This window comes from Triturus cristatus, chromosome 12 (genome assembly GCF_964204655.1).
Source record: "Triturus cristatus chromosome 12, aTriCri1.1, whole genome shotgun sequence".
Lineage (NCBI taxonomy): Eukaryota > Metazoa > Chordata > Amphibia > Caudata > Salamandridae > Triturus > Triturus cristatus.
The window spans coordinates 727,436,447-727,459,193 of NC_140595.1; the positions used below are offsets into that span (position 1 = coordinate 727,436,447).

A 22,747-nucleotide genomic window follows, 5' to 3' on the forward strand; every position below is an offset into this window, starting at 1 on the left:
AGTAGGATTTTCAATAAATAAATAAAGCTACTCCTCTCCGATATGGAATTACCAAATAAAAAGTATAGGGGAATACACAGAGCTAACCTATGAGAGGGGTAGACCTCACAGTAGTGAAAAATGAAATAGACTGTTTGGTACTTACAGGACACGCGAACCACCAAAGTATATATCTTATGTTTTACTTACATAGCATCATGCACCTAGGACTACCTAGGGCCTACCTTAGGTGTAAATTATATGTAATAAAAGGGGAGTTTAAGGCTTGGCAAGTAGGCTGGGACTCCCCTGGGAGACCCCTGAGTCTATGCCCAGAACCATAACTCTGCCAGTCGAGTACTTACCTAAAAGCCGATAACTCACTTTTCTTCCATAGGCTAACATTGAGTGGTTTCACTTGGAAATTCTTCTAAGTGGTGTGGAGTTTTGGAACTTTAAAATATTCATCTAAAATCAGCCGAACAACGAATTCTGATTTACTCACCTGTTATCAGGAGAGACCTCAGTGCTGCATCTTGGAGCTCAGTACTGACCCTGAAATACTAATTTTAACCGTACTTACCAGTAACTCGAATTTCCTTCCATGGGATATCATTGCCTGCTTTTTGCTGAAAGTTTTCTAAGTGTCGATTTTTGAAACTTACAAATATTCTTTAAAAATCGTACCAACTGTGAAAACGTAATTGTTTACCTGTTTTAGATAGATGTCCCAGTACTGAGCCTAGGAGCCCAGCACTGGATTACAAAAGTAACGAGAACGTACTTTACCCGTAACTTGAATTTTCTTCCATAGGAAACCATTGACTGTTTTTCTGTGAAATTTCTTCTAAGTGTCGATTTTGCAAACATGTAAATATTCCTTAAAAATCGCCTGTATAACTTAAACGCAGTTTCTCAACTGCTTACAGGTGGTACAGTAGTGCTGGATCTAGGATCCAACACTGACCTAGAAAAAGTAACCATAACCCCACTTACCTGCTAAGTGAATTTCCTTCCATAGGATAACATTGGTAATTTGATCAGCAAAAGTTTCGAAGTGTCAACTTTTAAAATAGCAAAATATTGCTTAAAAATCACAACAGTAACTAAAACGAATTTACTCACTTGTTTCCAAGAACTGTCCCAGGACTGAATCTAGGATCCAGTCCTGGATTTAGAAATGTAATCCTGAAAGTAATTAATTGCATATAACTTAAAATTCCCATTGAGCTCAATGTATTATTGTGATTCAAATTGTGTTGCCTATTGCAATAAACTGTAACTATGACCTGCAAAAGTCAATTGCCTATTGCAAAGTATTTAACTAAAGCATCTCGTTCTGAGAAAGTATATTTTGATACCTATTGTTTGTTCTAAAATAAAACAACAATATCTTTTGTATGCAAACCAATGGCCTAGAGTTCAGTTCTTGAGTGTGTGAGACCATTTGCTGACTGAGTGTGTACAACAAATGTTTTACACTGTACTCTGATACTGCCTTACTGCTCGGCAAGCTACCACTTTAGAGAGTAAGGTTATATCTAACTTTAGCCTCTGCCAAACCTCTGGGGACTGGGGACTCTGTGCACACTGTACCTATTTGGGAACAGTAAATACAGAGCCACTTTCTCACAGTAGTGATAAAGTGATTAGAGTCCTAAGGCCAACATAAAGATACAGCAAAACGTGAGGTGAAAAGCAAAAAGGTTGCTGGTAGGCCACCTTAAGGATGCCAGGTCTACCAAAAACTGAACTAAGGATAACATGAGTAAAACATCAGGTTTCTCTACTGCATTTGGTGAGACAAGTGGGCCTTCTTTTATCTTCCATTCAAGCAATCTTTGACAGACCCCTTTATTATAGAGCTTTTCAAGGATTAAAGATAAGGCACTTACAAAGGAGTCCCAAATACTCAGAGATGGTTGACTTCTGTAATATGGGTCGTAGGCTAAAAGCAGCGCAAAAACAGAGTGCAACAGGTTCCAAAAAACTTGAGTGCCACAAGGGAGTTTGAATGCAAGCTTATCCTTTTACAGATCCAGAGATATACTCATGCAATTTTTGTTTTTAGGACAGAACGTGCATGATGAAAAAAACATTGTTTTTAAAAAGCGCATTGCAGAATATCAGTACTTTGATGTGGGAAAACTTCAAAACTTTCAAACAAAATATTTGTAGGCAGCTTACAGTAAGTTGTTGTGGCTGAGTGGTTAAGGCGATGGACTCGAAATCCATTGGGGTATCCCCGCGCAGGTTCGAATCCTGCCAACAACGAGAATCTTTTTATTATCGGCTACAATTTCAGAAGTTAACCTTTAGTATTTCTTCCATTTCAGTTTTATAAATAGGTGGCTTATTTTTGTGTCACTATTGCCTCTCCACATATTTGTTATCGCTACCTCTTTCATGTCTTTGCTACACCTCATTCCTACTTTAGCACTGGTGTAAACGCTTCAAATTATTATACCGTTGCTCTCTCATTCATACCTGCGCATGCACTTGAAAGTTACTTTACCAATAAAAGACGCAAAGAGAGAAATAGAACAAAAGTGCTGGCTGGATTGGCAAACACACTTCATAAAACTGCATTTTCTTTTTTATTCTCCCCCGTGTCACATGCTTAACCTCCCCATGTGTAATTTCTCTTAACCTGCTGTCCCAGGAAGAGAATTTCATCTACAGGCTCTTTCTGTGTTTTTTTCCCTAGTCTGTCTTTCCCATTTCTTAGCTGTGTAACTGTTCCTTTACGCGCTCTATTTAAACGCCATCAATCTCATTTGAGCTCCTTGCTCCCGCTTCTGTTTTCTCCACCTCTCATACTGCCAGTTCTCTCTTTCTCTGTGGTTGGTGGCTACTTTCCTGAGCTTCCGAAGCCACGTGGTTCCTGCCTCTTGTTGTCAGGCTTGAATTGGAAAAAGAACCATATTAACAAGCCTTTACCACACACACACGGCGGAAGTTTATACTTTAATTCAGTGAGCTAAGAAAAGCGTGTTGTGGGACCCCTACGAGCCATGGTGCTTGCTTCATCATGATTTGGCACCAGTCATTAGCCGCAGCTCTGCTAATGAGCCACTGAGGTCAGTTTCAATATTTACTCAAAAACATAACCATGCAGCCCACCCCTCAACTGTGTATTTATCTTGCTTTTCTGCTGTTCGTGTGATTAGCTGGGAGGAGCTCACGGCGACATCCTCCCTATAAAAGTGTAGATGGATCACTCTCTAACTCTTTCTTGCTTCACATACAAATGGCTTGAAAGGTGCAGGGAAGATGCAGGTCTAATAGACAGAATAGAAGGTCTGTGCCAGGTGGGTTTCTCTGCATTGGTGTCCCATCACAGGTCCGCAAGTGTAATGTGTGAACTTTGACTCCTGGCATTTCACAAGCAGGCGGCCAGGAAACGGTTTCAGCCTATCAACCACTGAGAGACGCAGCCTCTGAATGAGGAATGAGGAAGCAATGAATACATCCAGCCTATCACAGGAATAGCCCTGAGTGTTCTGAATTATAAATTCTCCATGTCACTGTATGTCGTTGAGCCCAAGTAGCTCGCCGTGATCGTATAGTGGTTAGTACTCTGCATTGTGGCCGCAGCAACCTCGGTTTGAATCCGAGTCACGGCATTGTGGTTGGCAATGTCACGGCAGTTGGGTGTTAATTTTACAGAATTAGCAAATGTGCCAGTGGTTTTTGTAAAATGTCTATTAAAAACAGATCCTTTCAAATATTTAAACCATCTAACAACAAATGATTTAAACTCGCATGATTATAAGCTGTAGCTATAATGTATTTACTTACATAAATTATCGTTCTTGAACCTATTGGGGGTGGAGGGGGAGCGGAGCTCACCCCCCAGGTGCAGTTGAGTGACCTGTGTTGTGGCTCTCTAGAGGGAAGGCACAAATTTTGCTGTCACCCAGCCCAATCCAGACGTGTATTGGGGCCAGGTTTCAGGCAAATAGAGCAGTAAGTGCAGAGACATGTTCACTCTCTAAAAGTGGCATTTCTAAAATAGTAAAGTTAAATCCAACCTCACCAGTAAGTAGGATTTTCAATAAATAAATAAAGCTACTCCTCTCCGATATGGAATTAACAAATAAAAAGTATAGGGGAATACACAGAGCTAACCTATGAGAGGGGTAGACATCACAGTAGTGAAAAATGAAATAGACTGTTTGATACTTACAGGACACGCGAACCACCAAAGTACATATCTTATTTTTTACTTACATAGCATCATGCACCTAGGACTACCTAGGGCCTACCTTAGGTGTAAATTATATGTAATAAAAGGGGAGTTTAAGGCTTGGCAAGTAGGCTGGGACTCCCCTGGGAGACCCCTGAGTCTATGCCCAGAACCATAACTCTGCCAGTCGAGTACTTACCTAAAAGCCGATAACTCACTTTTCTTCCATAGGCTAAAATTTCGTTGTTTCACTTGGAAATTCTTCTAAGTGGTGTGGAGTTTTGGAACTTTAAAATATTCATCTAAAATCAGCCGAACAACGAATTCTGATTTACTCACCTGTTATCAGGAGAGACCTCAGTGCTGCATCTTGGAGCTCAGTACTGACCCTGAAAAGTAATTTTAACCGTACTTACCAGTAACTCGAATTTCCTTCCATGGGATATCATTGCCTGCTTTTTGCTGAAAATTTTCTAAGTGTCGATTTTTGAAACTTACAAATATTCTTTAAAAATCGTACCAACTGTGAAAACGTAATTGTTTACCTGTTTTAGATAGATGTCCCAGTACTGAGCCCAGGAGCCCAGCACTGGATTACAAAAGTAACGAGAACGTACTTTACCCGTAACTTGAATTTTCTTCCATAGGAAACCATTGACTGTTTTTCTGTGAAATTTCTTCTAAGTGTCGATTTTGCAAACATGTAAATATTCCTTAAAAATCGCCTGTATAACTTAAACGCAGTTTCTCAACTGCTTACAGGTGGTACAGTAGTGCTGGATCTAGGATCCAACACTGACCTAGAAAAAGTAACCATAACCCCACTTACCTGCTAAGTGAATTTCCTTCCATAGGATAACATTGGTAATTTGATCAGCAAAAGTTTCTAAGTGTCAACTTTTAAAATAGCAAAATATTGCTTAAAAATCACAACCGTAACTAAAACGAATTTACTCACTTGTTTCCAAGAACTGTCCCAGGACTGAATCTAGGATCCAGTCCTGGATTTAGAAAAGTAATCCTGAAAGTAATTAATTGCATATAACTTAAAATTCCCATTGAGCTCAATGTATTATTGTGATTCAAATTGTGTTGCCTATTGCAATAAACTGTAACTGTGACCTGCAAAAGTTAATTGCCTATTGCAAAGTATTTAACTAAAGCATCTCATTCTGAGAAAGTATATTTTGATACCTATTGTTGGTTCTAAAATAAAACAACAATATCTTTTGTATGCAAACCAATGGCCTAGAGTTCAGTTCTTGAGTGTGTGAGACCATTTGCTGACTGAGTGTGTACAACAAATGTTTTACACTGTACTCTGATACTGCCTTACTGCTCGGCAAGCTACCACTTTAGAGAGTAAGGTTATATCTAACTTTAGCCTCTGCCTAACCTCTGGGGACTGGGGACTCTGTGCACACTGTACCTATTTGGGAACAGTATATACAGAGCCACTTTCTCACAGTAGTGATAAAGTGATTAGAGTGCTAAGGCCAACATAAAGATACAGCAAAACGTGAGGTGAAAAGCAAAAAGGTTGCTGGTAGGCCACCTTAAGGATGCCAGGTCTACCAAAAACTGAACTAAGGATAACATGAGTAAAACATCAGGTTTCTCTACTGCATTTGGTGAGACAAGTGGGCCTTCTTTTATCTTCCATTCAAGCAATCTTTGACAGACCCCTTTATTATAGAGCTTTTCAAGGATTAAAGATAAGGCACTTACAAAGGAGTCCCAAATACTCAGAGATGGTTGACTTCTGTAATATGGGTCGTAGACTAAAAGCAGCGCAAAAACAGAGTGCAACAGGGTCCAAAAAACTTGAGTGCCACAAGGGAGTTTGAATGCAAGCGTATCCTTTTACAGATCCAGAGATATACTCATGCAATTTTTGTTTTTAGGACAGAACGTGCATGATGAAAAAAACATTGTTTTTAAAAAGCGCATTGCAGAATATCAATACTTTGATGTGGGAAAACTTCAAAACTTTCAAACAAAATATTTGTAGGCAGCTTACAGCAAGTTGTTGTGGCCGAGTGGTTAAGGCGATGGACTCGAAATCCATTGGGGTATCCCCGCGCAGTTTCGAATCCTGCCAACAACGAAAATCTTTTTATTATCGGCTACAATTTCAGAAGTTAACCTTTAGTATTTCTTCCATTTCAGTTTTATAAATAGGTGGCTTATTTTTGTGTCACTATTGCCTCTCCACATATTTGTTATCGCTACCTCTTTCATGTCTTTGCTACACCTCATTCCTACTTTAGCACTGGTGTAAACGCTTCAAATTATTATACCGTTGCTCTCTCATTCATACCTGCGCATGCACTTGAAAGTTACTTTACCAATAAAAGACGCAAAGAGAGAAATAGAACAAAAGTGCTGGCTGGATTGGCAAACACACTTCATAAAACTGCATTTTCTTTTTTATTCTCCCCCGTGTTACATGCTTAACCTCCCCATGTGTAATTTCTCTTAACCTGCTGTCCCAGGAAGAGAATTTCATCTACAGGCTCTTTCTGTGTTTTTTTCCCTAGTCTGTCTTTCCCATTTCTTAGCTGTGTAACTGTTCCTTTACGCGCTCTATTTAAACGCCATCAATCTCATTTGAGCTCCTTGCTCCCGCTTCTGTTTTCTCCACCTCTCATACTGCCAGTTCTCTCTTTCTCTGTGGTTGGTGGCTACTTTCCTGAGCTTCCGAAGCCACGTGGTTCCTGCCTCTTGTTGTCAGACTTGAATTGGAAAAGGAACCATATTAACAAGCCTTTACCACTCACACACGGCGGAAGTTTATACTTTAATTCAGTGAGCTAAGAAAAGCGTGTTGTGGGTCCCCTACGAGCCATGGTGCTTGCTTCATCATGATTTGGCACCAGTCATTAGCCGCAGCTCTGCTAATGAGCCACTGAGGTCAGTTTCAATATTTACTCAAAAACATAACCATGCAGCCCACCCCTCAACTGTGTATTTATCTTGCTTTTCTGCTGTTCGTGTGATTAGCTGGGAGGAGCTCACGGCGACATCCTCCCTATAAAAGTGTAGATGGATCACTCTCTAACTCTTTCTTGCTTCACATACAAATGGCTTGAAAGGTGCAGGGAAGATGCAGGTCTAATAGACAGAATAGAAGGTCTGTGCAAGGTGGGTTTCTCTGCATTGGTGTCCCATAACAGGTCCGCAAGTGTAATGTGTGATCTTTGACTCCTGGCATTTCACAAGCAGGCGTCCAGGAAACGGTTTCAGCCTATCAACCACTGAGGAGACGCAGCCTCTGAATGAGGAATGAGGAAGCAATGAATACATCCAGCCTATCACAGGAATAGCCCTGAGTGTTCCGAATTATAAATTCTCCATGTCACTGTATGTCGTTGAGCCCAAGTAGCTCGCCGTGATCGTATAGTGGATAGTACTCTGCGTTGTGGCCGCAGCAACCTCGGTTTGAATCCGAGTCACGGCATTGTGGTTGGCAATGTCACGGCAGTTGGGTGTTATTTTTACAGAATTAGCAAATGTACCAGTGGTTTTTGTAAAATGTCTATTAAAAACAGATCCTTTCAAATATTTAAACCATCTAACAACAAATGATTTAAACTCGCATGATTATAAGCTGTAGCTATAATGTATTTACTTACATAAATTATCGTTCTTGAACCTATTGGGGGTGGAGGGGGAGCGGAGCTCACCCCCCAGGTGCAGTTGAGTGACCTGTGTTATGGCTCTCTAGAGGGAAGGCACAAATTTTGCTGTCACCCAGCCCAATCCAGACGTGTATTGGGGCCAGGTTTCAGGCAAATAGAGCAGTAAGTGCAGAGAAATGTTCACTCTCTAAAAGTAGCATTTCTAAAATAGTAAAGTTAAATCCAACCTCACCAGTAAGTAGGATTTTCAATAAATAAATAAAGCTACTCCTCTCCGATATGGAATTACCAAATAAAAAGTATAGGGGAATACACAGAGCTAACCTATGAGAGGGGTAGACCTCACAGTAGTGAAAAATGAAATAGACTGTTTGGTACTTACAGGACACGCGAACCACCAAAGTACATATCTTATTTTTTACTTACATAGCATCATGCACCTAGGACTACCTAGGGCCTACCTTAGGTGTAAATTATATGTAATAAAAGGGGAGTTTAAGGCTTGGCAAGTAGGCTGCGACTCCCCTGGGAGACCCCTGAGTCTATGCCCAGAACCATAACTCTGCCAGTCGAGTACTTACCTAAAAGCCGATAACTCACTTTTCTTCCATAGGCTAAAATTTCGTTGTTTCACTTGGAAATTCTTCTAAGTGGTGTGTAGTTTTGGAACTTTAAAATATTCATCTAAAATCAGCCAAACAACGAATTCTGATTTACTCACCTGTTATCAGGAGAGGCCTCAGTGCTGCATCTTGGAGCTCAGTACTGACCCTGCAAAGTAATTTTAACCGTACTTACCAGTAACTCGAATTTCCTTCCATGGGATATCATTGCCTGCTTTTTGCTGAAAATTTTCTAAGTGTCGATTTTTGAAACTTACAAATATTCTTTAAAAATCGTACCAACTGTGAAAACGTAATTGTTTACCTGTTTTAGATAGATGTCCCAGTACTGAGCCTAGGAGCCCAGCACTGGATTACAAAAGTAACGAGAATGTACTTTACCCGTAACTTGAATTTTCTTCCATAGAAAACCATTGACTGTTTTTCTGTGAAATTTCTTCTAAGTGTCGATTTTGCAAACATGTAAATATTCCTTAAAAATCGCCTGTATAACTTAAACGCAGTTTCTCACCTGCTTACAGGTGGTACAGTAGTGCTGGATCTAGGATCCAACACTGACCTAGAAAAGGAACCATAACCCCACTTACCTGCTAAGTGAATTTCCTTCCATAGGATAACATTGGTAATTTGATCAGCAAAAGTTTCAAATGTCAACTTGTAAAATAGCAAAATATTGCTTACAAATCACAACAGTAACTAAAACGAATTTACTCACTTGTTTCCAAGAACTGTCCCAGGACTGAATCTAGGATCCAGTCCTGGATTTAGAAAAGTAATCCTGAAAGTAATTAATTGCATATAACTTAAAATTCCCATTGAGCTCAATGTATTATTGTGATTCAAATTGTGTTGCCTATTGCAATAAACTGTAACTATGACCTGCAAAAGTCAATTGCCTATTGCAAAGTATTTAACTAAAGCATCTCATTCTGAGAAAGTATATTTTGATACCTATTGTTGGTTCTAAAATAAAACAACAATATCTTTTGTATGCAAACCAATGGATTAGAGTTCAGTTCTTGAGTGTGTGAGACCATTTGCTGACTGAGTGTGTACAACAAATGTTTTACACTGTACTCTGATACTGCCTTACTGCTCGGCAAGCTACCACTTTAGAGAGTAAGGTTATATCTAACTTTAGCCTCTGCCAAACCTCTGGGGACTGGGGACTCTGTGCACACTGTACCTATTTGGGAACAGTATATACAGAGCCACTTTCTCACAGTAGTGATAAAGTGATTAGAGTGCTAAGGCCAACATAAAGATACAGCAAAACGTGAGGTGAAAAGCAAAAAGGTTGCTGGTAGGCCACCTTAAGGATGCCAGGTCTACCAAAAACTGAACTAAGGATAACATGAGTAAAACATCAGGTTTCTCTACTGCATTTGGTGAGACAAGTGGGCCTTCTTTTATCTTCCATTCAAGCAATCTTTGACAGACCCCTTTATTATAGAGCTTTTCAAGGATTAAAGATAAGGCACTTACAAAGGAGTCCCAAATACTCAGAGATGGTTGACTTCTGTAATATGGGTCGTAGACTAAAAGCAGCGCAAAAACAGAGTGCAACAGGGTCCAAAAAACTTGAGTGCCACAAGGGAGTTTGAATGCAAGCGTATCCTTTTACAGATCCAGAGATGTACTCATGCAATTTTTGTTTTTAGGACAGAACGTGCATGATGAAAAAAACATTGTTTTTAAAAAGCGCATTGCAGAATATCAGTACTTTGATGTGGGAAAACTTCAAAACTTTCAAACAAAATATTTGTAGGCAGCTTACAGCAAGTTGTTGTGGCCGAGTGGTTAAGGCGATGGACTCGAAATCCATTGGGGTATCCCCGCGCAGGTTCGAATCCTGCCAACAACGAGAATCTTTTTATTATCGGCTACAATTTCAGAAGTTAACCTTTAGTATTTCTTCCATTTCAGTTTTATAAATAGGTGGCTTATTTTTGTGTCACTATTGCCTCTCCACATATTTGTTATCGCTACCTCTTTCATGTCTTTGCTACACCTCATTCCTACTTTAGCACTGGTGTAAACGCTTCAAATTATTATACCGTTGCTCTCTCATTCATACCTGCGCATGCACTTGAAAGTTACTTTACCAATAAAAGACGCAAAGAGAGAAATAGAACAAAAGTGCTGGCTGGATTGGCAAACACACTTCATAAAACTGCATTTTCTTTTTTATTCTCCCCCGTGTTACATGCTTAACCTCCCCATGTGTAATTTCTCTTAACCTGCTGTCCCAGGAAGAGAATTTCATCTACTGGCTCTTTCTGTGTTTTTTTCCCTAGTCTGTCTTTCCCATTTCTTAGCTGTGTAACTGTTCCTTTACGCGCTCTATTTAAACGCCATCAATCTCATTTGAGCTCCTTGCTCCCGCTTCTGTTTTCTCCACCTCTCATACTGCCAGTTCTCTCTTTCTCTGTGGTTGGTGGCTACTTTCCTGAGCTTCCGAAGCCACGTGGTTCCTGCCTCTTGTTGTCAGACTTGAATTAGAAAAGGAACCATATTAACAAGCATTTACCACTCACACACGGCGGAAGTTTATACTTTAATTCAGTGAGCTAAGAAAAGCGTGTTGTGGGTCCCCTACGAGCCATGGTGCTTGCTTCATCATGATTTGGCACCAGTCATTAGCCGCAGCTCTGCTAATGAGCCACTGAGGTCAGTTTCAATATTTACTCAAAAACATAACCATGCAGCCCACCCCTCAACTGTGTATTTATCTTGCTTTTCTGCTGTTCGTGTGATTAGCTGGGAGGAGCTCACGGCGACATCCTCCCTATAAAAGTGTAGATGGATCACTCTCTAACTCTTTCTTGCTTCACATACAAATGGCTTGAAAGGTGCAGGGAAGATGCAGGTCTAATAGACAGAATAGAAGGTCTGTGCCAGGTGGGTTTCTCTGCATTGGTGTCCCATCACAGGTCCGCAAGTGTAATGTGTGATCTTTGACTCCTGGCATTTCACAAGCAGGCGGCCAGGAAACGGTTTCAGCCTATCAACCACTGAGGAGACGCAGCCTCTGAATGAGGAATGAGGAAGCAATGAATACATCCAGCCTATCACAGGAATAGCCCTGAGTGTTCCGAATTATAAATTCTCCATGTCACTGTATGTCGTTGAGCCCAAGTAGCTCGCCGTGATCGTATAGTGGTTAGTACTCTGCGTTGTGGCCGCAGCAACCTTGGTTTGAATCCGAGTCACGGCATTGTGGTTGGCAATGTCACGGCAGTTGGGTGTTATTTTTACAGAATTAGCAAATGTGCCAGTGGTTTTTGTAAAATGTCTATTAAAAACAGATCCTTTCAAATATTTAAACCATCTAACAACAAATGATTTAAACTCGCATGATTATAAGCTGTAGCTATAATGTATTTACTTACATAAATTATCGTTCTTGAACCTATTGGGGGTGGAGGGGGAGCGGAGCTCACCCCCCAGGTGCAGTTGAGTGACCTGTGTTGTGGCTCTCTAGAGGGAAGGCACAAATTTTGCTGTCACCCAGCCCAATCCAGACGTGTATTGGGGCCAGGATTCAGGCAAATAGAGCAGTAAGTGCAGAGAAATGATCACTCTCTAAAAGTGGCATTTCTAAAATAGTAAAGTTAAATCCAACCTCACCAGTAAGTAGGATTTTCAATAAATAAATAAAGCTACTCCTCTCTGATATGGAATTACCAAATAAAAAGTATAGGGGAATACACAGAGCTAACCTATGAGAGGGGTAGACCTCACAGTAGTGAAAAATGAAATAGACTGTTTGGTACTTACAGGACACGCGAACCACCAAAGTACATATCTTATTTTTTACTTACATAGCATCATGCACCTAGGACTACCTAGGGCCTACCTTAGGTGTAAATTATATGTAATAAAAGGGGAGTTTAAGGCTTGGCAAGTAGGCTGGGACTCCCCTGGGAGACCCCTGAGTCTATGCCCAGAACCATAACTCTGCCAGTCGAGTACTTACCTAAAAGCCGATAACTCACGTTTCTTCCATAGGCTAAAATTTCGTTGTTTCACTTGGAAATTCTTCTAAGTGGTGTGGAGTTTTGGAACTTTAAAATATTCATCTAAAATCAGCCGAACAATGAATTCTGATTTACTCACCTGTTATCAGGAGAGACCTCAGTGCTGCATCTTGGAGCTCAGTACTGACCCTGAAAAGTAATTTTAACCGTACTTACCAGTAACTCGAATTTCCTTCCATGGGATATCATTGCCTGCTTTTTGCTGAAAATTTTCTAAGTGTCGATTTTTGAAACTTACAAATATTCTTTAAAAATCGTACCAACTGTGAAAACGTAATTGTTTACCTGTTTTAGATAGATGTCCCAGTACTGAGCCTAGGAGCCCAGCACTGGATTACAAAAGTAACGAGAATGTACTTTACCCGTAACTTGAATTTTCTTCCATAGGAAACCATTGACTGTTTTTCTGTGAAATTTCTTCTAAGTGTCGACTTTGCAAACATGTAAATATTCCTTAAAAATCGCCTGTATAACTTAAACGCAGTTTCTCACCTGCTTACAGGTGGTACAGTAGTGCTGGATCTAGGATCCAACACTGACCTAGAAAAAGGAACCATAACCCCACTTACCTGCTAAGTGAATTTCCTTCCATAGGATAACATTGGTAATTTGATCAGCAAAAGTTTCTAAGTGTCAACTTGTAAAATAGCAAAATATTGCTTAAAAATCACAACAGTAACTAAAACGAATTTACTCACTTGTTTCCAAGAACTGTCCCAGGACTGAATCTAGGATCCAGTCCTGGATTTAGAAAAGTAATCCTGAAAGTAACTAATTGCATATAACTTAAAATTCCCATTGAGCTCAATGTATTATTGTGATTCAAATTGTGTTGCCTATTGCAATAAACTGTAACTATGACCTGCAAAAGTCAATTGCCTATTGCAAAGTATTTAACTAAAGCATCTCATTCTGAGAAAGTATATTTTGATACCTATTGTTGGTTCTAAAATAAAACAACAATATCTTTTGTATGCAAACCAATGGCCTAGAGTTCAGTTCTTGAGTGTGTGAGACCATTTGCTGACTGAGTGTGTACAACAAATGTTTTACACTGTACTCTGATACTGCCTTACTGCTCGGCAAGCTACCACTTTAGAGAGTAAGGTTATATCTAACTTTAGCCTCTGCCAAACCTCTGGGGACTGGGGACTCTGTGCACACTGTACCTATTTGGGAACAGTATATACAGAGCCACTTTCTCACAGTAGTGATAAAGTGATTAGAGTGCTAAGGCCAACATAAAGATACAGCAAAACGTGAGGTGAAAAGCAAAAAGGTTGCTGGTAGGCCACCTTAAGGATGCCAGGTCTACCAAAAACTGAACTAAGGATAACATGAGTAAAACATCAGGTTTCTCTACTGCATTTGGTGAGACAAGTGGGCCTTCTTTTATCTTCCATTCAAGCAATCTTTGACAGACCCCTTTATTATAGAGCTTTTCAAGGATTAAAGATAAGGCACTTACAAAGGAGTCCCAAATACTCAGAGATGGTTGACTTCTGTAATATGGGTCGTAGACTAAAAGCAGCGCAAAAACAGAGTGCAACAGGGTCCAAAAAACTTGAGTGCCACAAGGGAGTTTGAATGCAAGCGTATCCTTTTACAGATCCAGAGATATACTCATGCAATTTTTGTTTTTAGGACAGAACGTGCATGATGAAAAAAACATTGTTTTTAAAAAGCGCATTGCAGAATATCAGTACTTTGATGTGGGAAAACTTCAAAACTTTGAAACAAAATATTTGTAGGCAGCTTATAGCAAGTTGTTGTGGCCGAGTGGTTAAGGCGATGGACTCGAAATCCGTTGGGGTATCCCCGCGCAGGTTCAAATCCTGCCAACAACGAGAATCTTTTTATTATCGGCTACAATTTCAGAAGTTAACCTTTAGTATTTCTTCCATTTCAGTTTTATAAATAGGTGGCTTATTTTTGTGTCACTATTGCCTCTCCACATATTTGTTATCGCTACCTCTTTCATGTCTTTGCTACACCTCATTCCTACTTTAGCACTGGTGTAAACGCTTCAAATTATTATACCGTTGCTCTCTCATTCATACCTGCGCATGCACTTGAAAGTTACTTTACCAATAAAAGACGCAAAGAGAGAAATAGAACAAAAGTGCTGGCTGGATTGGCAAACACACTTCATAAAACTGCATTTTCTTTTTTATTCTCCCCCGTGTTACATGCTTAACCTCCCCATGTGTAATTTCTCTTAACCTGCTGTCCCAGGAAGAGAATTTCATCTACAGGCTCTTTCTGTGTTTTTTTCCCTAGTCTGTCTTTCCCATTTCTTAGCTGTGTAACTGTTCCTTTACGCGCTCTATTTAAACGCCATCAATCTCATTTGAGCTCCTTGCTCCCGCTTCTGTTTTCTCCACCTCTCATACTGCCAGTTCTCTCTTTCTCTGTGGTTGGTGGCTACTTTCCTGAGCTTCCGAAGCCACGTGGTTCCTGCCTCTTGTTGTCAGACTTGAATTGGAAAAGGAACCATATTAACAAGCCTTTACCACTCACACACGGCGGAAGTTTATACTTTAATTCAGTGAGCTAAGAAAAGCGTGTTGTGGGTCCCCTACGAGCCATGGTGCTTGCTTCATCATGATTTGGCACCAGTCATTAGCCGCAGCTCTGCTAATGAGCCACTGAGGTCAGTTTCAATATTTACTCAAAAACATAACCATGCAGCCCACCCCTCAACTGTGTATTTATCTTGCTTTTCTGCTGTTTGTGTGATTAGCTGGGAGGAGCTCACGGCGACATCCTCCCTATAAAAGTGTAGATGGATCACTCTCTAACTCTTTCTTGCTTCACATACAAATGGCTTGAAAGGTGCAGGGAAGATGCAGGTCTAATAGACAGAATAGAAGGTCTGTGCCAGGTGGGTTTCTCTGCATTGGTGTTCCATCACAGGTCCGCAAGTGTAATGTGTGATCTTTGACTCCTGGCATTTCACAAGCAGGCGGCCAGGAAACGGTTTCAGCCTATCAACCACTGAGGAGACGCAGCCTCTGAATGAGGAATGAGGAAGCAATGAATACATCCAGCCTATCACAGGAACAGCCCTGAGTGTTCCGAATTATAAATTCTCCATGTCACTGTATGTCGTTGAGCCCAAGTAGCTCGCCGTGATCGTATAGTGGTTAGTACTCTGCGTTGCGGCCGCAGCAACCTCCGTTTGAATCCGAGTCGCGGCATTGTGGTTGGCAATGTCACGGCAGTTGGGTGTTAATTTTACAGAATTAGAAAATGTACCAGTGGTTTTTGTAAAATGTCTATTAAAAACAGATCCTTTCAAATATTTAAACCATCTAACAACAAATGATTTAAACTCGCATGATTATAAGCTGTAGCTATAATGTATTTACTTACATAAATTATCGTTCTTGAACCTATTGGGGGTGGAGGGGGAGCGGAGCTCACCCCCCAGGTGCAGTTGAGTGACCTGTGTTGTGGCTCTCTAGAGGGAAGGCACAAATTTTGCTGTCACCCAGCCCAATCCAGACGTGTATTGGGGCCAGGTTTCAGGCAAATAGAGCAGTAAGTGCAGAGACATGTTCACTCTCTAAAAGTGGCATTTCTAAAATAGTAAAGTTAAATCCAACCTCACCAGTAAGTAGGATTTTCAATAAATAAATAAAGCTACTCCTCTCCGATATGGAATTACCAAATAAAAAGTATAGGGGAATACACAGAGCTAACCTATGAGAGGGGTAGACCTCACAGTAGTGAAAAATGAAATAGACTGTTTGGTACTTACAGGACACGCGAACCACCAAAGTACATATCTTATTTTTTACTTACATAGCATCATGCACCTAGGACTACCTAGGGCCTACCTTAGGTGTAAATTATATGTAATAAAAGGGGAGTTTAAGGCTTGGCAAGTAGGCTGGGACTCCCCTGGGAGACCCCTGAGTCTATGCCCAGAACCATAACTCTGCCAGTCGAGTACTTACCTAAAAGCCGATAACTCACTTTTCTTCCATAGGCTAACATTGAGTGGTTTCACTTGGAAATTCTTCTAAGTGGTGTGGAGTTTTGGAACTTTAAAATATTCATCTAAAATCAGCCGAACAACGAATTCTGATTTACTCACCTGTTATCAGGAGAGACCTCAGTGCTGCATCTTGGAGCTCAGTACTGACCCTGAAAAGTAATTTTAACCGTACTTACCAGTAACTCGAATTTCCTTCCATGGGATATCATTGCCTGCTTTTTGCTGAAAATTTTCTAAGTGTCGATTTTTGAAACTTACAAAAATTCTTTAAAAATCGTACCAACTGTGAAAACGTAATTGTTTACCTGTTTTAGATAGATGTCCCAGTACTGAGCCTAGGAGCCCAGCACTGGATTACAAAAGTAACGAGAATGTACTTTACCCGTAACTTGAATTTTCTTCCATAGGAAACCATTGACTGTTTTTCTGTGAAATTTCTTCTAAGTGTCGATTTTGCAAACATGTAAATATTCCTTAAAAATCGCCTGTATAACTTAAACGCAGTTTCTCACCTGCTTACAGGTGGTACAGTAGTGCTGGATCTAGGATCCAACACTGACCTAGAAAAAGGAACGATAACCCCACTTACCTGCTAAGTGAATTTCCTTCCATAGGATAACATTGGTAATTTGATCAGCAAAAGTTTTTAAGTGTCAACTTGTAAAATAGCAAAATATTGCTTAAAAATCACAACAGTAACTAAAACGAATTTACTCACTTGTTTCCAAGAACTGTCCCAGGACTGAATCTAGGATCCAGTCCTGGATTTAGAAAAGTAATCCTGAAAGTAATTAATTGCATATAACTTAAAATTCCCATTGAGCTCAATGTATTATTGTGATTCAAATTGTGTTGCCTATTGCAATAAACTGTAACTATGACCTGCAAAAGTCAATTGCCTATTGCAAAGAATTTAACTAAAGCATCTCATTCTGAGAAAGTATATTTTGATACCTATTGTTGGTTCTAAAATAAAACAACAATATCTTTTGTATGCAAACCAATGGCCTAGAGCAGTGTTTCCCAAACTGGGGTCCGAGGACCCCCAGGGGTCCGTGACATAGTCCCAGGGGGTCCGCAGGTAGCAGTTTTAAAAGCACTGCAAAGTTCCATGTAAAATTAGCAGTTTTCGAGCAACTATAAAAGTGTCAAGAAAATGCCAGTGATTAATGTACCTGCTGGAGAGAGATGAGAGTTTTGTCCAGTGGCAGCTTTGACTTATCTAATGTGACACAGAGGGTTAATATGCCTACTGCAAAGTGTACAATGCATTTTAAAAAACAGTATTTTATGTGCATAGGTCAGTGGGTTACTGATTTTGTCACAGATATTCTTTTGTCACTGTGCAATTCATAAGGCACAATCGTAATCTAGCACAGTGTCCTATAAACTGTCTTCAAAGAGCTGCTTGCAAACTGCATGGTAAAAGTTAGCAACATATGTTTATTCCCAGTCTATCATTATCCTGATGCTGCTATGTTCCCACTTCCTGCACATGAACAATTTTGTAATGCCGTTTTGTTACTTCTCTGTGTGCTGCCTAATGCAGCACACATGGAAGTTACAAAACGTCATTTTTTATTAAAGATTGTTTATGTGCAGAAAGGGTCACCTTCCTGAACATAAACAATCAAAGCAAAAACTAGGAGAAATAAAGCATTCCTCCTCATTTCGCCAAGTTAAGACCAGGTTTTTCATGGTCTTAATTTTGGTGCGGTCTCCTATTTCAGCTGACCTTGTAAATAGAGGGCAGCGTCAAAATCAATGGGTGTTTGAGTGAAACCCCCACTGCAACTCCCACTGCCCATCATTTTCATGCTAAGCATTGCGTGAAAGTTAGCCTTATATATAAGGCAGCGTTAAGCCACAATAAGTGGCTTAACGCTGCCTTGTAAATAAGGCGAAGCCCCTACTGCCACAGGAACATCGCAAAAAGTGACGTTCCCATGGCTATAGGGACTTGTAAATATGCCCCTAAAATCCTTAGTAATTTGAGTATTTGTTTTTTGTGCACACGTGTGTTTATTTTTTTTTAATTACTATTTTAATGTTTGAAATTTAAATCCTACAAATTGCTTGGGGGTCCCCGTCTTCCAGTGGTGACTCAATGGGGGTCCTCAGGAGTCAAAAGTTTGGGAACCCCTGGCCTAGAGTTCAGTTCTTGAGTGTGTGAGACCATTTGCTGACTGAGTGTGTACAACAAATGTTTTACACTGTACTCTGATACTGCCTTACTGCTCGGCAAGCTACCACTTTAGAGAGTAAGGTTATATCTAACTTTAGCCTCTGCCAAACCTCTGGGGACTGGGGACTCTGTGCACACTGTACCTATTTGGGAACAGTATATACAGAGCCACTTTCTCACAGTAGTGATAAAGTGATTAGAGTCCTAAGGCCAACATAAAGATACAGCAAAACGTGAGGTGAAAACTAAAAAGGTTGCTGGTAGGCCACCTTAAGGATGCCAGGTCTACCAAAAACTGAATTAAGGATAACATGAGTAAAACATCAGGTTTCTCTACTGCATTTGGTGAGACAAGTGGGCCTTCTTTTATCTTCCATTCAAGCAATCTTTGACAGACCCCTTTATTATAGAGCTTTTCAAGGATTAAAGATAAGGCACTTACAAAGGAGTCCCAAATACTCAGAGATGGTTGACTTCTGTAATATGGGTCGTAGACTAAAAGCAGCGCAAAAACAGAGTGCAACAGGGTCCAAAAAACTTGAGTGCCACAAGGGAGTTTGAATGCAAGCGTATCCTTTTACAGATCCAGAGATGTACTCATGCAATTTTTGTTTTTAGGACAGAACGTGCATGATGAAAAAAACATTGTTTTTAAAAAGCGCATTGCAGAATATCAGTACTTTGATGTGGGAAAACTTCAAAACTTTCAAACAAAATATTTGTAGGCAGCTTACAGCAAGTTGTTGTGGCCGAGTGGTTAAGGCGATGGACTCGAAATCCATTGGGGTATCCCCGCGCAGGTTCGAATCCTGCCAACAACGAGAATCTTTTTATTATCGGCTACAATTTCAGAAGTTAACCTTTAGTATTTCTTCCATTTCAGTTTTATAAATAGGTGGCTTATTTTTGTGTCACTATTGCCTCTCCACATATTTGTTATCGCTACCTCTTTCATGTCTTTGCTACACCTCATTCCTACTTTAGCACTGGTGTAAACGCTTCAAATTATTATACCGTTGCTCTCTCATTCATACCTGCGCATGCACTTGAAAGTTACTTTACCAATAAAAGACGCAAAGAGAGAAATAGAACAAAAGTGCTGGCTGGATTGGCAAACACACTTCATAAAACTGCATTTTCTTTTTTATTCTCCCCCGTGTTACATGCTTAACCTCCCCATGTGTAATTTCTCTTAACCTGCTGTCCCAGGAAGAGAATTTCATCTACTGGCTCTTTCTGTGTTTTTTTCCCTAGTCTGTCTTTCCCATTTCTTAGCTGTGTAACTGTTCCTTTACGCGCTCTATTTAAACGCCATCAATCTCATTTGAGCTCCTTGCTCCCGCTTCTGTTTTCTCCACCTCTCATACTGCCAGTTCTCTCTTTCTCTGTGGTTGGTGGCTACTTTCCTGAGCTTCCGAAGCCACGTGGTTCCTGCCTCTTGTTGTCAGACTTGAATTGGAAAAGGAACCATATTAACAAGCATTTACCACTCACACACGGCGGAAGTTTATACTTTAATTCAGTGAGCTAAGAAAAGCGTGTTGTGGGTCCCCTACGAGCCATGGTGCTTGCTTCATCATGATTTGGCACCAGTCATTAGCCGCAGCTCTGCTAATGAGCCACTGAGGTCAGTTTCAATATTTACTCAAAAACATAACCATGCAGCCCACCCCTCAACTGTGTATTTATCTTGCTTTTCTGCTGTTCGTGTGATTAGCTGGGAGGAGCTCACGGCGACATCCTCCCTATAAAAGTGTAGATGGATCACTCTCTAACTCTTTCTTGCTTCACATACAAATGGCTTGAAAGGTGCAGGGAAGATGCAGGTCTAATAGACAGAATAGAAGGTCTGTGCCAGGTGGGTTTCTCTGCATTGGTGTCCCATCACAGGTCCGCAAGTGTAATGTGTGATCTTTGACTCCTGGCATTTCACAAGCAGGCGGCCAGGAAACGGTTTCAGCCTATCAACCACTGAGGAGACGCAGCCTCTGAATGAGGAATGAGGAAGCAATGAATACATCCAGCCTATCACAGGAATAGCCCTGAGTGTTCCGAATTATAAATTCTCCATGTCACTGTATGTCGTTGAGCCCAAGTAGCTCGCCGTGATCGTATAGTGGATAGTACTCTGCGTTGTGGCCGCAGCAACCTCGGTTTGAATCCGAGTCACGGCATTGTGGTTGGCAATGTCACGGCAGTTGGGTGTTATTTTTACAGAATTAGCAAATGTGCCAGTGGTTTTTGTAAAATGTCTATTAAAAACAGATCCTTTCAAATATTTAAACCATCTAACAACAAATGATTTAAACTCGCATGATTATAAGCTGTAGCTATAATGTATTTACTTACATAAATTATCGTTCTTGAACCTATTGGGGGTGGAGGGGGAGCGGAGCTCACCCCCCAGGTGCAGTTGAGTGACCTGTGTTGTGGCTCTCTAGAGGGAAGGCACAAATTTTGCTGTCACCCAGCCCAATCCAGACGTGTATTGGGGCCAGGTTTCAGGCAAATAGAGCAGTAAGTGCAGAGAAATGTTCACTCTCTAAAAGTGGCATTTCTAAAATAGTAAAGTTAAATCCAACCTCACCACTAAGTAGGATTTTCAATAAATAAATAAAGCTACTCCTCTCCGATATGGAATTACCAAATAAAAAGTATAGGGGAATACACAGAGCTAACCTATGAGAGGGGTAGACCTCACAGTAGTGAAAAATGAAATAGACTGTTTGGTACTTACAGGACACGCGAACCACCAAAGTACATATCTTATTTTTTACTTACATAGCATCATGCACCTAGGACTACCTAGGGCCTACCTTAGGTGTAAATTATATGTAATAAAAGGGGAGTTTAAGGCTTGGCAAGTAGGCTGCGACTCCCCTGGGAGACCCCTGAGTCTATGCCCAGAACCATAACTCTGCCAGTCGAGTACTTACCTAAAAGCCGATAACTCACTTTTCTTCCATAGGCTAAAATTTCGTTGTTTCACTTGGAAATTCTTCTAAGTGGTGTGGAGTTTTGGAACTTTAAAATATTCATCTAAAATCAGCCGAACAACGAATTCTGATTTACTCACCTGTTATCAGGAGAGGCCTCAGTGCTGCATCTTGGAGCTCAGTACTGACCCTGCAAAGTAATTTTAACCGTACTTACCAGTAACTCGAATTTCCTTCCATGGGATATCATTGCCTGCTTTTTGCTGAAAATTTTCTAAGTGTCGATTTTTGAAACTTACAAATATTCTTTAAAAATCGTACCAACTGTGAAAACGTAATTGTTTACCTGTTTTAGATAGATGTCCCAGTACTGAGCCTAGGAGCCCAGCACTGGATTACAAAAGTAACGAGAATGTACTTTACCCGTAACTTGAATTTTCTTCCATAGAAAACCATTGACTGTTTTTCTGTGAAATTTCTTCTAAGTGTCGATTTTGCAAACATGTAAATATTCCTTAAAAATCGCCTGTATAACTTAAACCTAGTTTCTCACCTGCTTACAGGTGGTACAGTAGTGCTGGATCTAGGATCCAACACTGACCTAGAAAAGGAACCATAACCCCACTTACCTGCTAAGTGAATTTCCTTCCATAGGATAACATTGGTAATTTGATCAGCAAAAGTTTCAAATGTCAACTTGTAAAATAGCAAAATATTGCTTAAAAATCACAACAGTAACTAAAACGAATTTACTCACTTGTTTCCAAGAACTGTCCCAGGACTGAATCTAGGATCCAGTCCTGGATTTAGAAAAGTAATCCTGAAAGTAATTAATTGCATATAACTTAAAATTCCCATTGAGCTCAATGTATTATTGTGATTCAAATTGTGTTGCCTATTGCAATAAACTGTAACTATGACCTGCAAAAGTCAATTGCCTATTGCAAAGTATTTAACTAAAGCATCTAATTCTGAGAAAGTATATTTTGATACCTATTGTTGGTTCTAAAATAAAACAACAATATCTTTTGTATGCAAACCAATGGATTAGAGTTCAGTTCTTGAGTGTGTGAGACCATTTGCTGACTGAGTGTGTACAACAAATGTTTTACACTGTACTCTGATACTGCCTTACTGCTCGGCAAGCTACC

General features: G+C 40.3%; 5 non-coding genes across 5 annotated transcripts; all 5 read left to right on the forward strand.

Annotated features, from left to right (window-relative positions):
- The first annotated feature begins 2,171 nt into the window (after positions 1–2,171).
- Positions 2,172–2,253, forward strand: TRNAS-CGA (transfer RNA serine (anticodon CGA)). The gene has a single exon. It is a non-coding gene; the product is annotated as a tRNA-Ser (tRNA).
- Positions 2,254–6,193: 3,940 nt separating this feature from the next.
- Positions 6,194–6,275, forward strand: TRNAS-CGA (transfer RNA serine (anticodon CGA)). The gene has a single exon. It is a non-coding gene; the product is annotated as a tRNA-Ser (tRNA).
- Positions 6,276–10,214: 3,939 nt separating this feature from the next.
- Positions 10,215–10,296, forward strand: TRNAS-CGA (transfer RNA serine (anticodon CGA)). The gene has a single exon. It is a non-coding gene; the product is annotated as a tRNA-Ser (tRNA).
- Positions 10,297–14,237: 3,941 nt separating this feature from the next.
- Positions 14,238–14,319, forward strand: TRNAS-CGA (transfer RNA serine (anticodon CGA)). Its single transcript has one exon. It is a non-coding gene; the product is annotated as a tRNA-Ser (tRNA).
- A 5,080-nt stretch (positions 14,320–19,399) lies between these two features.
- TRNAS-CGA (transfer RNA serine (anticodon CGA)) lies at positions 19,400–19,481 on the forward strand. Its single transcript has one exon. It is a non-coding gene; the product is annotated as a tRNA-Ser (tRNA).
- The last annotated feature ends 3,266 nt before the right edge of the window (positions 19,482–22,747 follow it).